This window comes from Pteropus medius, unplaced genomic scaffold (genome assembly GCF_902729225.1).
Source record: "Pteropus medius unplaced genomic scaffold, Ma_sr-lr_union100, whole genome shotgun sequence".
NCBI lineage: Eukaryota > Metazoa > Chordata > Mammalia > Chiroptera > Pteropodidae > Pteropus > Pteropus medius.
Genome location: NW_024346667.1, coordinates 27,275,185 through 27,289,137, shown reverse-complemented (window position 1 = coordinate 27,289,137; position 13,953 = coordinate 27,275,185).

Below are 13,953 nucleotides of genomic sequence, written 5' to 3'. Positions count from 1 at the left end.
TATATATAAGAGGTACATTCAAGATCAAAGCTTCTTTTGACATGTGACTAGGGAAAAAAAATACATTTTTTCTTCTTTTTCATAATATTAGTTTTAAGAAAAGTTTCAGGATATGCTATAAACTGTACTAAACTGGGCAAATTTGCCCCAAATATTATAATCTTGCAAAAAAAAACCTTTCTTTTGAGTTGTGTTTCAGAACATCATTGCATATACTGTATATAATAAATAAATATTAACCATCCGAAAGTTAATAAAAAGGTGAAATTTGATTCACACTGTATTAAATCTCAGCATTCATATCAGAGGTGCATCTTAATATACAACATCAAGTGTGTAAGTGCAAATCTATCAACATGCTCATTATTTTCAAAGAAGCAAAGCTAAGGTGGAAAAAAGGATGAAGACCCCAAAACAGTGGTAAAATTTGCCAAGTGTTTGCAAGTTACAGATCAATAAAATCATATCAGTTACAAAGTAGTTAGTTAAAAATTAGTCAAAAATTGATTTCCTGCTTAGATTTGTCTGCTTTTGAATTTACCATTGAATCACGGCATGGTCCATATTATTAAAAAGACCAAAAAAATTGCGAGGGACACACACACACACACACATTTAAAAATACTATGTAAAATTCTTAAACTATATTTGGCATTTGATGAAATATTTTTATTTTACCCCACCAAAAGCATATCACAGCATTGCCAAGTGGTCAAAATTTTATTGTCTGTTGTAAAATACAGTTTGTTTCCCATCGGCATACTTACTGTGTCATTATGTAGTCACCAAGAAATCAAATTAGACTATATCTAGTTCCTATGAGGTTAAAATGTATTACCCAGAAGAAACTTAGCAATTACGATTCTATCTCAAGACACTATGTGGTGTTAAGTAAATGTCAAAAAGTTAGGACAAGAGAAAGAAAAGGAATAAAACTACTGGAAAGTATTTATTATATTTCCTCTTTTTAAGCTATTATAATCTGTAAATGTAAAGGAAAATATAAGGATAAGATACTAAATAAATGAGTGATTAATAAAACTGAAGTTTAGTTTTTTTTTTAAATTATTTGAGAAAAAAGACTAGAGCGTTTCACAACTTTATCGTCCTTGTTTAATAATAGAGTATTGAGGTAGCGATTTCTGTAGCTAATTGGGTAGGAATTTATTCAAATCTGATATGGAGATGACTACTCACCCATATCAAAGAGATACCCAAGAATGGGACAGACTGTGAGGAGAAAAACATCTAAGTAGAGATTTTTTTTTTTGAAGACAGAATTTGCCAAGCAATGAGACCTCTTTATTAACTAGGGAGAAACAGAGGATTTAATAATTCCAGATATTAATATAATGTAATGGCATAAAATAAAATGTTGAAATACTTGAGGAAAATTTAAAGAGCATATAGAAATTACAAGAAAAGAATAAGAGTGAAAAACTGAATGTATCATCAGTACTAATGACAGAATAATATATATCTTGTTCTAAGAAAATCTAAATTAAATAATCCACTATTAGCTGTTTCTAATTAAATGGCAAATGGGAAAATGGAGAGAAAGGTATTTTTTAATAAGGCACTTTGTTAAGAACATTAAAATCATATTAGATACTTCACACTTTTTATCAGAGCTGATGAATGATTTCTTTTGTATTTTGTTAATAATGCAACTAATAACCATTTAGATTGAAGATAGGCATATAATTTATAATTTAAATAGAATCTCTAAATGCATACTAATTCCAATAACCCTTAGTTCTAAAGTTTATTATCTACCAAAGTTCATTGTCAACAGTGTTACATCCTAGAAAAGAACTAAAGTTGAATTGTGCAAAACTTATATTCTCATGGCTTCCTCAACTTGGCAGTTTCCAAATACCCAGTGAAAGCAATGGCCTTTGGCAGATGATGGTGACTATTAGCTTTAAGTACTGTCTTCACTACTTCTTAACTTGAAAGCAGTTTTATATTAGTTGCATAAATCATAGTCATTTCTCATAAACTAGAAGAGAAGAAAATATACCACCTGACTGCACTACAAAAGCAATTGTAGATCTTTAGAAATACGATCAAATACTTCACAAATATAACCAAATAAAACATGCATAAATCTAAGCTGTCTGAGTTTCCTCAGGGTACATGTAAAAAGATAAGGCTCTGAATTGTACATAAGCAGCTTTATTTCATTTTAAAGAGTTTTTTTTAAAATTCACCTATTTTATGCATTGTCAGGAAAATCGTTATAATAAATTTGAAGAGCAGTTTGAAAGTCTAAAAAGAAATGGAATTCTTAGCATACTTTGGTGTTTGCTAATAAAATAATTAGCGCCCCCCCCAAAAAATGACAATTAGAACTTATGTGCATTTTAAAGGAATATTGTTAAAAAATTAGAACAATAGCTGCCATGAAAATCATGAATCCCAGTTTTAACAAAAGTTTAGTTCATTTTTTTATAATAGATTTACTTCAACTAATAATTTGAAAAATGTTTATTTCCATGTGTCCAAGTAAAGTTAAATATACAGTGGTTTGCAATTAGAACACTTTCTCCATAGTAGGACTTGTGAAACACATGTACCACAAAAATAGTTTTTGAAAAAGGATTTTGAAATCGTATATGTTTGTAAATTGTAAACTGAGAGGCAAATCAGTGATGACAAGGGCTAGTTCTAGAGTCAATTGTCTGGATTCAAATTCTCATTCTGCCACTTAATATAAGTTTTTAAATATCCATGTACCTCAGTCTCCTTATCTGGAGATAATAATAGTGTATTCCTTAGAGGAATTTGTTTGGATTAAATAAATTACTATGTGAACAGCTACAATAGATATTGGAACACTGCTTAATATATAGTCATTGGTGATGCTGTTATGTAATGCTTGAACCACTTTAAAACTTCTCAGAGAAAACAATATTTTTGTGTGCCCAGATGAAAAATATAGACTAGGATTCTCCCAGGCATATTTCTTTTAGAATAAAAATAAAGGTGGTTCTTTATTTAAAAAGCAAACAACAACAAAATAAAATAAAAATCTCTGATTCATTCCTGGTTGTTTTAGACTCCCTTAACTCCAGAATTTATGTTAACACAAATTCTCAAAGAAAAATTTTTAAAAGTAAAACCTATAATTCATGTCTTGACTATTAATTTTAAAAACCTTTCATATCTTATTTTCTCTCTCAGAGCTTCCTGCTTCCATTACTGGACTTGGGATTAACTTATTTGAAAAATTAATGATAATTTTAATAATATAGTTAAAATCAAAGGGATTAGTATTTAATGGGAAGAATTTTCACTTTGAACTGTAATAATGTAAATTACAGAATGACATCAAAACTACATTTGAATGGTCTTGTAATAAATTCTCATATATCAATACATTTTCCTATGTTTATTTAATTATTTGGCCTCAAAACCTAAACATCAGTCTCAAGGTCATCATAATTCATTGGCATTTGTTAAAGACTGAAAGAAGTTATTAAAAAACTGATAATCAACAACAATAACTAATTGGGGGCAAGATACAATGCTCTATTTATGAATAAATTGACCCTTCTAATCCATGACAATCAAATATAACCCATGCATATTTATCCCTAGTTACTTTCAGTAGGTAGCATAGCATGATTAACATCTGGCTAATTTTCTCTTTAGGCTCTAAAACAAAAAATGCTCCTGGCTGCAAAGCATAGAACCCTGCCCAAAGCTACAAGCCATTCAGAGTGTGCAGGCAAGAGAAGGACAAGGGCAAAGGATCCCTGTCACTTCCTTCTCCCTCAAAGGTATGTTTCCACCCACGTAGGCCATTTAGACGAGAGTGGATTCATTCAACATGTGTGGGTCAGTACAAAAAAAAAAAAAGATATTAGCTTACTTAAGTTTATAAAAATTAATATCGGGAAATACAATTAAGTAAAATTGTCAAAAAATTTGTCTTCAGTGTATGGAGTTGTCATTTTGAAAATCTGTGAAAAAGATAAAAATGGATGTACCACAACTAGAAATACAACTTGGCATAGCTCAAAACTCTTAACATTGTCCATGTGGCAAACCTTTTATTTTAATTAGTATTCTTAAGTTATTATCTCCAGTTGGTTTCTAGTATCGGAAAATGAATCTTTTTGATATCTGCCTTTCTCTAAAGAAAGATGCAGAAAGTGTAGTTGAATTATTTACTTTATTTCTTCGCCTTCCATATTTCAGTTTTCTTTTGATCTGGAAAATTCCAACCATTTTCAGTATAGTTTACATAAAAATTTAGAAGTAGATTCAGTGCAAGAGATTGTAACTATTAATGACACAATTTTGACTTAGCGTTATGTATTCCTAAAGTATAAAGTGCTTTCAGATTTGCATATAATGTTCATAATTGGTTATACTTTCATTTTCTCACATATTTCAAGAGTTAGATGTTTATAGTCAATACAGTTTGAAATGTTTTAGATGAGTTATGAAAAATCGGGAAATGATCTTATTTCTTGATTATTGTTCTAGACATAGATTTGAGGGTTTTTTTTTGTTTTTTGTTTTGTTTTTTCCATTTGCAAAAAAGTAACTCGATACCCAAATGTAGATTCTTTGGCATCACTTTCAGTTCAAAAAATAAATAAATAAACATTAAGTAGTTTTCATTGACTTTAAGCACAAATCAGTCTCACATTTCAAATACATTATATTTTACAAAAGTATTTTATCATCTTCATAATTATCTAGCAGTTAATCCTTTTAAATAGATTATAATCTAATCAGATACATTGAAAAATGATGCACAACATTTCACAGGAGGATACAAACTTACAGAATGTTAGAGCAAAAAATGGTCTAACAAAGCAAGCAGTTCAACTTTTTCAAGTGACTCATCTGTGGTCATGTGTCATGTTAATATTAAACAGGTCTGAACCCCTATTCCGCATCTCTTGACTAAACTAAATAACACATCCATTGGATAATTTACTAAATTAAATAGATTACACACAATAACATTTATATAAAATTTACCTAATTCCAAAAAAAGTTATTTGTACACAAGAACAAGTTCCTTAAAAAATAATAGTTTGTACTTTATTGGGTTATACTTTAAGATGTTATACAGCATTTAATATGAAACAGTTACCCCTGGAAAGGGCCATACAATTTCCAAACCTCTAACTTAAAACTTAAGTGTGTAGTTCAGGCAACTGAAAAATATGCATAAATTAGAGAACATTTGTACTTGAGATATAATCAACTGTATTTTCTTAAAATTCTTAAGATTTTTAACTATTATCCTTTGGTAGTATAGAATTTGTTCTCACATCTTGCATATTTAAATATATTCTTTCGCTATGATTAAATTTAAAATTCATTTCATTCAGTACAATTACTACCTACATCTTCCACAATACTAAACTATTTATTTGAACAAGAGCATTTAAAGATGTTCAATTTTATTCATTATATCTCGAGGTATAATTATGCGAGCCACTGAATTTCATAGTTTGTCTGTTTTACAATAAGACTCAATGGTCTGGCAAAAACACTGATATAAAAGACCATCATTTATTTTCTATATTAGGAACTGCATTTTTAGTGTTCTGAGAGTTAACTATAAAGTGTAAGAATTCACTGGGTTTTAATTTTTTATGCTGAATAATAATGATTATTAAAGAATCTAATCTTTCTTAATAATTAAATTATTTTCAAAAAGCAGGTAAGAGAAAAAATTACCTTTGAAGAGATCACTCATGGATGGAAGAATTAAATAATATACTAGGTGTGGCATTTCTGATTTTCATAAAAACTAAAACTACATTTTTTGAATAGAGTCAGAATAGATCTCACTGTATTTGATGGTCACTTTCCCAAATAATAACATTCTTACTGTTTTTTTATATTTATAAATCAAAGGGAGTCTATATCAGCCTTGGATCTGAAAGACTATAAATTACTAAGCTGATATAAACATTGTTAAAGAAATAGTATGGACATCAATTTCAGGTCAGATTTATCATCAAAATAGCCATTGAGCTATGAAATAAGCAAAATATACTTCAGTCGGTAAATATTCTAAACATTAATTTTAATAGTTATAATAATTTCAAAGTAAAAATTTAATGTTTAAATTATGTCTAGTTCTATATCAAAGACAACTTTTGAACACCATATTTTAATAATCAAAAAATGCATAACATAAATTGGTTTAAAATGCTCTACAAAACCATTGTGATTGTAATTCTAGGTATATATCTTTGTAAAAAGTAACTAATATTGAAGCCCCTCTACTACCCATTATCTGTCATGATAGAGGAATAATTTCCACTAAATGGATGACCTAATACCCCGAGAATTTAACTACCAATACTCCTCCTCACCATTTTAGCTATTTCAGTAGATTAACATAACCATCTTTATTTTCTCAGGTACATATAAAGAATCTACAGAGCAGGTTTAGTCATCTCATGACCCCCAGCTGCCATTCTCTAATGCAATTACATGTCCTATTTTAACTCAGAATCTCTATATCACTTATTCTGTTTTCCACCCTCTTCCTTCTCATAATTTTTCTGATATATTTTTTCTCTTCAGATGCTTTACCTATTAACAGCTGCTTTTCTCAGTCACACTGAGTTGCCCTTCCAACGCAGGCCACTAATCTAGAGTATGTCAGTATGGCTGGTGGTAAATAGAACTCTTCGACATTGGATATATATTTATTGATTTTGAAACTGTTTATTTATCCCTAAACTGAGGATCCCACTTTAAATGTTTTTTCGAGTATTAGATATGTATGTAAAGTTATACAAAGTAAACAGTGAATCACAAACACTCAAAAAATGACAATTATAGCTAATGTTTACTACTTCCTTACTTCCTGATGAGTTCTATTCTAAATGCTTTACATGTATTAACTTGTTTAACCCCTTAATTGTATGAGGTAAATGCTATTCTTATCTCCATTTTATAGATAATAAAAACAGAGGCCCAGAGAAGTTACATGTAACATTGCCTATGTCACAGCAGCTGGTAGGATTTTGAATCCATGTAATTTTATTAAGAGCACATGACCTTTACCACTTCAGTATATTAATAATAACAAACATCATTTAATACAATGCGATATATCATATTTTATTGCTGTTTTGCTTATTGTTTTCTCTTTTAATTTTTCTGAATGATTTTGTTATTTATAATGGCTAAAATCTAGTATTTTTTTTGGTATATATCTCATCTAGTTATTTTGCATATAAAAAATTTACTTTGGAATGTCAACCACTGGTACAGAAGAACTTTTGCATATGTACTAAAAACTTTGAATCGTTTCGCTCTCATATTTTAGAAAGGCAAAACAAAACCAAAAACATTTCTTTTCCAATTATGAAGATTATAATCTAGGCCAGTGGTGTCTCCAGCCAACTGAAGGGTAAAATATTTCACCTCTCTGAACGGTCTGTTCCATAACATATAAATTGATATACAGATGGTGTAAAAGATTTCTTTCAGCTTTGAAATACATCTAAACAATCTAGGAAAATGTTTGTGTATGTGTGTATATATGAAATAAATATAAAAGGCAGCGAAAATGATGTCTAGAAGCAAACTTTATATTAATATAAAACAGAATTATGATCAAATTTACTTGTAATGTTTAGAAAAATGTAAATCTTTTAAGATATTTAAAACATGTAAAAATCTTGATGAATTATTAATGGAAATTAAACTATAAATTTTAATTTTAAAGTAATGTCTAAATAAATACAAGTAAGTATAGACATGTATTATTTCTCAGGCATGAAGGAAAAATATAGAATGAAAACTATGACAGAGATTATACATGTTAATTAAAATAATGCTCAACTTTTAAAAATATTGAATGCAAAAGTATAATTCTCAATGAGTAAGAGAATTTTAGGGTTTTGTTTCTTTGTTATGTTTTCTTTTTTAAATAACCAAATTTGACTTTATAAAACCACCTTTGGGGGAAAAAATTAGAAGATATGTTACAAAAATTTATGTTAAAAGTTGGAAACATGTTTATTGAGCAACTAATGTGTAGTGGACATTCTACCATATACTTTATATATTTTATGCAGTTTCTTAAGAACTCTGCATTTTATCCCAGTGACATACCAAGAATATAATTGACACCCAGAACAAACATTTTCGCAACTCTTCTTCAATATGACATTAATTTCAGCCTTATTACTGTGTATAGCTGAACCTACTGGTATGTCAACAGTACAAACTTGAGTCCATTATTTGTTATGTCAAGAACCAATTACATCAGACCTTTTTGGTAGCATACTCAGAAAAATTTCCCGTATTTTCTTGCCCATTTCTCATTAAAAAGGCTAAACATGTCAGAAACTATCTCACATTCCTTTGCAGCTAAAGGCAGCCGTGAGAGTCGCTTCTGTCCAATGAGACAAGCCAGAAAATATGCTGGAATACTAAGGTAAAGATTTTCTTTTTTGATAAGTTAAAAAGAGGAGGAGAAAAGGGAGGAGGAGAAAAAGAGAGATAGGAGAAAAAATCCTTTCCCACATTCTTGCATTTCACAAAGTTGTGAGAGAATTGCAGATTGCTCTGCCAATCAAATTGTGACCATAGAGGAAAAGTCAATAGAATTATCTAGACCCCAATTCTGCAACTAGAATCTCTGAGACACTGAAGAAGCAACTCAAGGCCTGTCTTCTTTAGTTTTATTTTTATGAAGCAATCAGATTTCTTTTATAATTTAAACTTCTGTGATATGGGTATATGTTACTTATTTTTAATAGTTTCTTACTTGACATAAGAATAATACAAGTACATAAATTTTTCATTGAAGTTATAATGGTAAGAAATTGAAAAAGTAGAGAAAATTCCATTACCTAAAGACTACTTTGTAAAATCAATAACCAATAACAATACTTACATTACATAATTAGGAGGAGAGAGCCAATAAATTAATGTAAATAGATGTACAATTATGAATATGTAACAATTCAGAAAGAAAATACACATAGCCATCACAGTCCTTTTTTTGTAATTAGTCGTGATGTCCCAGTTAATATTTATAACTTTTTTCATCTTTACTCTTTACATGTTTCTTTTTACCGTGATTTCTTTAAATATATAAATATTTCTGCAAACAGGTACGCCACTTGTTTCTGATTCATTACAAGTTTTTTTCCTTCAAATGCTTTTGTTATTTCTGTGAGTTATTTGATGTTCCCAAAATTTCCTATCTTATGTAGACATGATAAAAAAAACGTTTTCATAGGAAACCAAAATAAGTTATCTGTGTATAAACACACTAACTTCAACATTCATCTTATTATATTCTAAGAATCAAAATTGCAAAATATGCTTGTCTAAATGTGTATTTGAAAGATAATTTTAGGAATTTTTATATAATAATTATAGTCAACAATATAATAAATATCTTGTGTTTTAAGTAGAAAATAGGTTATATATATATACATATATATCAAGCTATTCAACTTGAAGTTTCTAGTCAGGAAAATTAGTCAGGAAAAAGAAATAAAATACATTTATAGTGGGTAGAAAGAAGTTAAACTCTCTCTTCACAGATTGGACATAATCTTGTATATGGGAAAACAAAGCAACCCAGTAAAAAAAAAATTATAGCTAAAAAACAAGTCCAGCAAGATCGTTGGATACAATATAATTGTACAACACCCAATTGTATTTCTATACATTAGCAATGGACAATCCCAAAATGGAATTCAAAAAACAATTCTATTTCAAATAGCATCAAAAAGGATAAAATATTCAGGAATAAATTTACATAAAGAGGTAAAAGTCTGAACACTGAAAACTACAAAATATTGTTGAAATAAATTAAAGAAGTAAATTAATGGTAAGACAGTTCAGAAGACTTAATATTGTTAAAATTCTTTCAGATCTATGGATTCAAAGCAGCAATCATAAAAATTCCAACTACCTTCTTTGCAGAAACTGGCAAACATCCTAAAATTCATATGAAAATTCAAAGGACCCAGAATAGCCAAACTATCCTTAAAAAGTTGTTGGTGATTCACATTTCTCTGTTTCAAAACATACTACAATAATCAAGCCAGTGTGGTACTGATAGAAGGATAAATATGTAGATCAGTGGAATTGAGTTGAAAGTCCACAAATATACTCTTACAGTAAATTGATAAAAGATTTTAATAGACATTTCTTTAAAGAAGATGCACACATATCCAATATGTGCAAATAAAAATTTTCAACATTATTAGTCTTTAGAGAAATGCATATCAAAATCACAGTGACATACCTAGACAATAACAAGAGTTGAAAGAATATGAAGAATCCGAAGCCCTCTCACGTTGCTGCTGAGCCTGCAGTGTTGTGCCACCTCTTAGAAAAACCATAAATTTTCAAAATGTTGAGCATACAGTTACCATATGACCCAGAAAGTCCACACAAGAAATGAAAACACATGCCCCACAAAACTACATGAATATCATCATTACTCATAAAAGCCAAAAGTAGTAGCAATTCAAATGTCCATTGATTAATGAATGAACCTCAAAAACATAACATTAAGTGAACGATGCCAGTCACAAAAAAATGACATATTGTATTATTCCATTTATGTTAATTTACCCAGACAGACAAATGCATAAAGGCAAAAGGGAGATGTATGATTGCCAGGGGTTGGGAAGCAAGAAAAATAGGAAGTGACTGAAAGTCTATGTAGTTTCTATGTTGGGCGATGAGAATATTTTCAAATTAGTTAGTAGTGATGGTTGCAGAACTCCAGGAATATACTAAAACCCACCACATCCTGTACTTAAAAAGGGGTGCATGTGATGTGAATTATATCTTAACAAAGTTGTTAAAAGTTTTTTAAATGATAATAATAATTCTATCTACTGCAGCCCCAGTGAGAATGAATTCCAGGGCAGTAAGTAAAAGGAAACTTTACCAATACTTACCCTTCTCACTATGAAGTTATAAAAAAGAAGGTATAATTCCCTTCAATTCTGTGACGACCTGCTCTGCCAGAGTGAGGCACTGAGCTTATGTTATATGAAACTGAAAAGAATGAGCTTTGAGTCTAAGATTGAAATCGTTTTTTGTTTGTTTGTTTGCTTTTTTGAGAAACATTTATCTATTCAATTGGCTATATGTTTAATTTCTATTTATTCATGTTTCTCCCACTAACTAGTATTAATAAAAGCGAATAATGGCTTTACTGCATTTTGATATCTGTGCCACTTTATCGATATGTAAAATAGACTTGATTGTGGTTTTAAATGTACCATTTTTAATGGCTTTGGAGAATGAAGATGGTTTGGAACATTAAATTTTTACATTAGAATTTGCTATACAATTTTATTATGATTAGATTCAATGCTTTCTAAGGAAGCATTTGCATCTAAAACACCCTAAAAGGTAAAATACAGTGCTTTCTATATAGTAAAGCTCAAAGAACTAGCTATGTTTAAATGAAAAAGAACAAATATAAAGGTTTACAGGTTTCCAATGAATTTAATTAACATAAATTTCACAAACCCATTCACAACTTGTGTATTTAGTTTTTTGTTGGTCTTTTGTTATAAATTATTTGAATAGTGAACCCATTTCTCTATTTTGCTTATGGGGGAAAAAATAAACATAGTAACAAAATTCCATCTTGAAAAATCTCATGCTAGTTTATTTTTTCAAGGTAATATAAATATTCTAGTAAACATCAGTGATGTTTGTTAATTTTTTTTTAATTTTAACATTCCTAACTGTGATAGAATATACATTTTTCCTTTTCCTTCGAAAGTCTATTTCAAAAAGACAAATAAAACAAACTAAAAAATAATTAATATGATGAAATATATAGTAGTAAGTAGATATTAAATTCCATACTCATTATTCAATATCTCTTGGTATTTGGACCATCTACTAACTTCTTTATTCTCTCTCTAATGAATGTTCCTAAGCCACTCAATTCTACTTTGCAATAGAAGCCACAATGACCAATTTTATTTGAGTTTTGATTCTATGATCTATACTCTATACACATATTATGCTGTCTTTAAAAAAATGAAATGATAGAAAATGTGCACTCAGTTCTGCTTTTTTACTATTTCCATTTAACAATATCTTGAATATCGTATCACATCCACACACAAAAATAAATCTGATTTTTTTAATAACATTATTTTATGTATTGATTTATAATAATTTATGTTTAAATGCGCCCAACCAATGGACAGTTTGTTTTCTATATTTTGGTATTATGAAACAATACTATTTCTCAAATATGCAGAGGAAGCTGAAGAAATTCTTAGAAGAGAAATTTCTAGGTAAAAGTGTATATGACGCAGAATTTTTAAAATAATTTTTAATTTGTAATATTTTCAAATTTGAGCCATTCACAAATTCGTCCAAATTTATCAATTTACATTTCATTCCAATCAGAAATGAATGACTACATTTTCATAACTTCATTAATACAAAATATTCTCAAACTGTTTTTTCTTTACCAAATTAATAAATTTTAAAAATGCCATTGCCTTATAGTTTTCATTTGTAATTTTTTTCTAACATGAGAGGTTTAACAATATGTATTAAAGTCCACAATATCACTTTTATCTGAATGTTTTTTGCTCATTTATTGTACTTACTGGCATGTCTTACTAATTTTTAGGTTCTCGTTAAATTATTGATGGGTTAGCATTTTGTCTGTGATGAGTTGAAAATATATAGATGTAGTTTATTTCTTTTCTTCTGACTATGTTTATGGTGTTTTCTGCCAAACAGAAAATTTGATTTCATGAAGTAAAATTCATCACACTTTTGTGGCTGCTGGGTGTGGCCTCAGACCTTGGAAAGCCTTTCCCACACTAAAATTATGAAAATATTGTCCATATTTTCACATTCATATAATTTATTGATCAGAATTTATTTGCATTAGATATGAGATAGGTATCAAACTTACTATTTTTATATGATTATTGAAACCCATACTTAATATTAGTTTGAGAATTTTGCAATTCCTTTATTTTTTAGCTTGTTTGATGCACTGCTTTCTTGTTTTTTGTTTTTGTTTTGTTTTGTTTTCATCTCGAAATGTGCCTCAGTTTTTTCTGGAGATTAGTCTTCCGTCCTCCTTTAAATATCAAAAGCTTCTACCATTTTATATTTTTCCTACTCTTCAATGATCAACTTACACATTTCAGTTGAACGAATAATTTATTTCCACTCCTCTATGACCTAAATGTCGATAACATATATGAATATGTATGTGTGCATGTGTGTGGATTCTAGGTCAGTGTTTCTCAAACTTTAATGTGCATTTAAATCATATGGGGATATTGCTTAGAAGAAGCTTCTAATGCTGTAGATCTGAGTTCAGACCTGAGATTCAGCATTTTTAATAATATTCTAGATGATGCTGATGCTGCTATCCCAAAAAACTATACTATGATTAGCAGAGATCTAGATATCTTTCTTGAACTCTAAACCCATTGATCTAACTTTCTATTGACGATCCTCACTTGGTTGTTCCATTGGGATTCAAACCACCATGTCCAAACTGATTTACCAATATATCTTAAACTTTGCCTTTCTTCTGAATTCTCTATCTCATAAAACATTCAGATAAGAAAATGCTCAAATGAGAAATACAGAAATTATCTTTGGTATCTCCCTATTCTTCTACCCATCACTTCCAATCAATTCTCAAATTCCAGCAATTCATAATGAGTCTCTTATTAATCACCCACTCGATTTTTTTTATATTTCAAAATCACGTTAAATTTTGTTCTGATTGCTGAAAGAACCTCAAAAATTATCTCCTTGCCTCAATTCTTCCATTCTCCAATTATACTTTAAATTGTTTCTAAAATGATGGTTCTAAATCACATAGCTGATGATGTCACTATTATGAATAAAAGTTTTAATGACTTCTAATAAATTTTAGAACATAAACCTAATCCAGCATGGCTTCAAAGTCTCCACTTA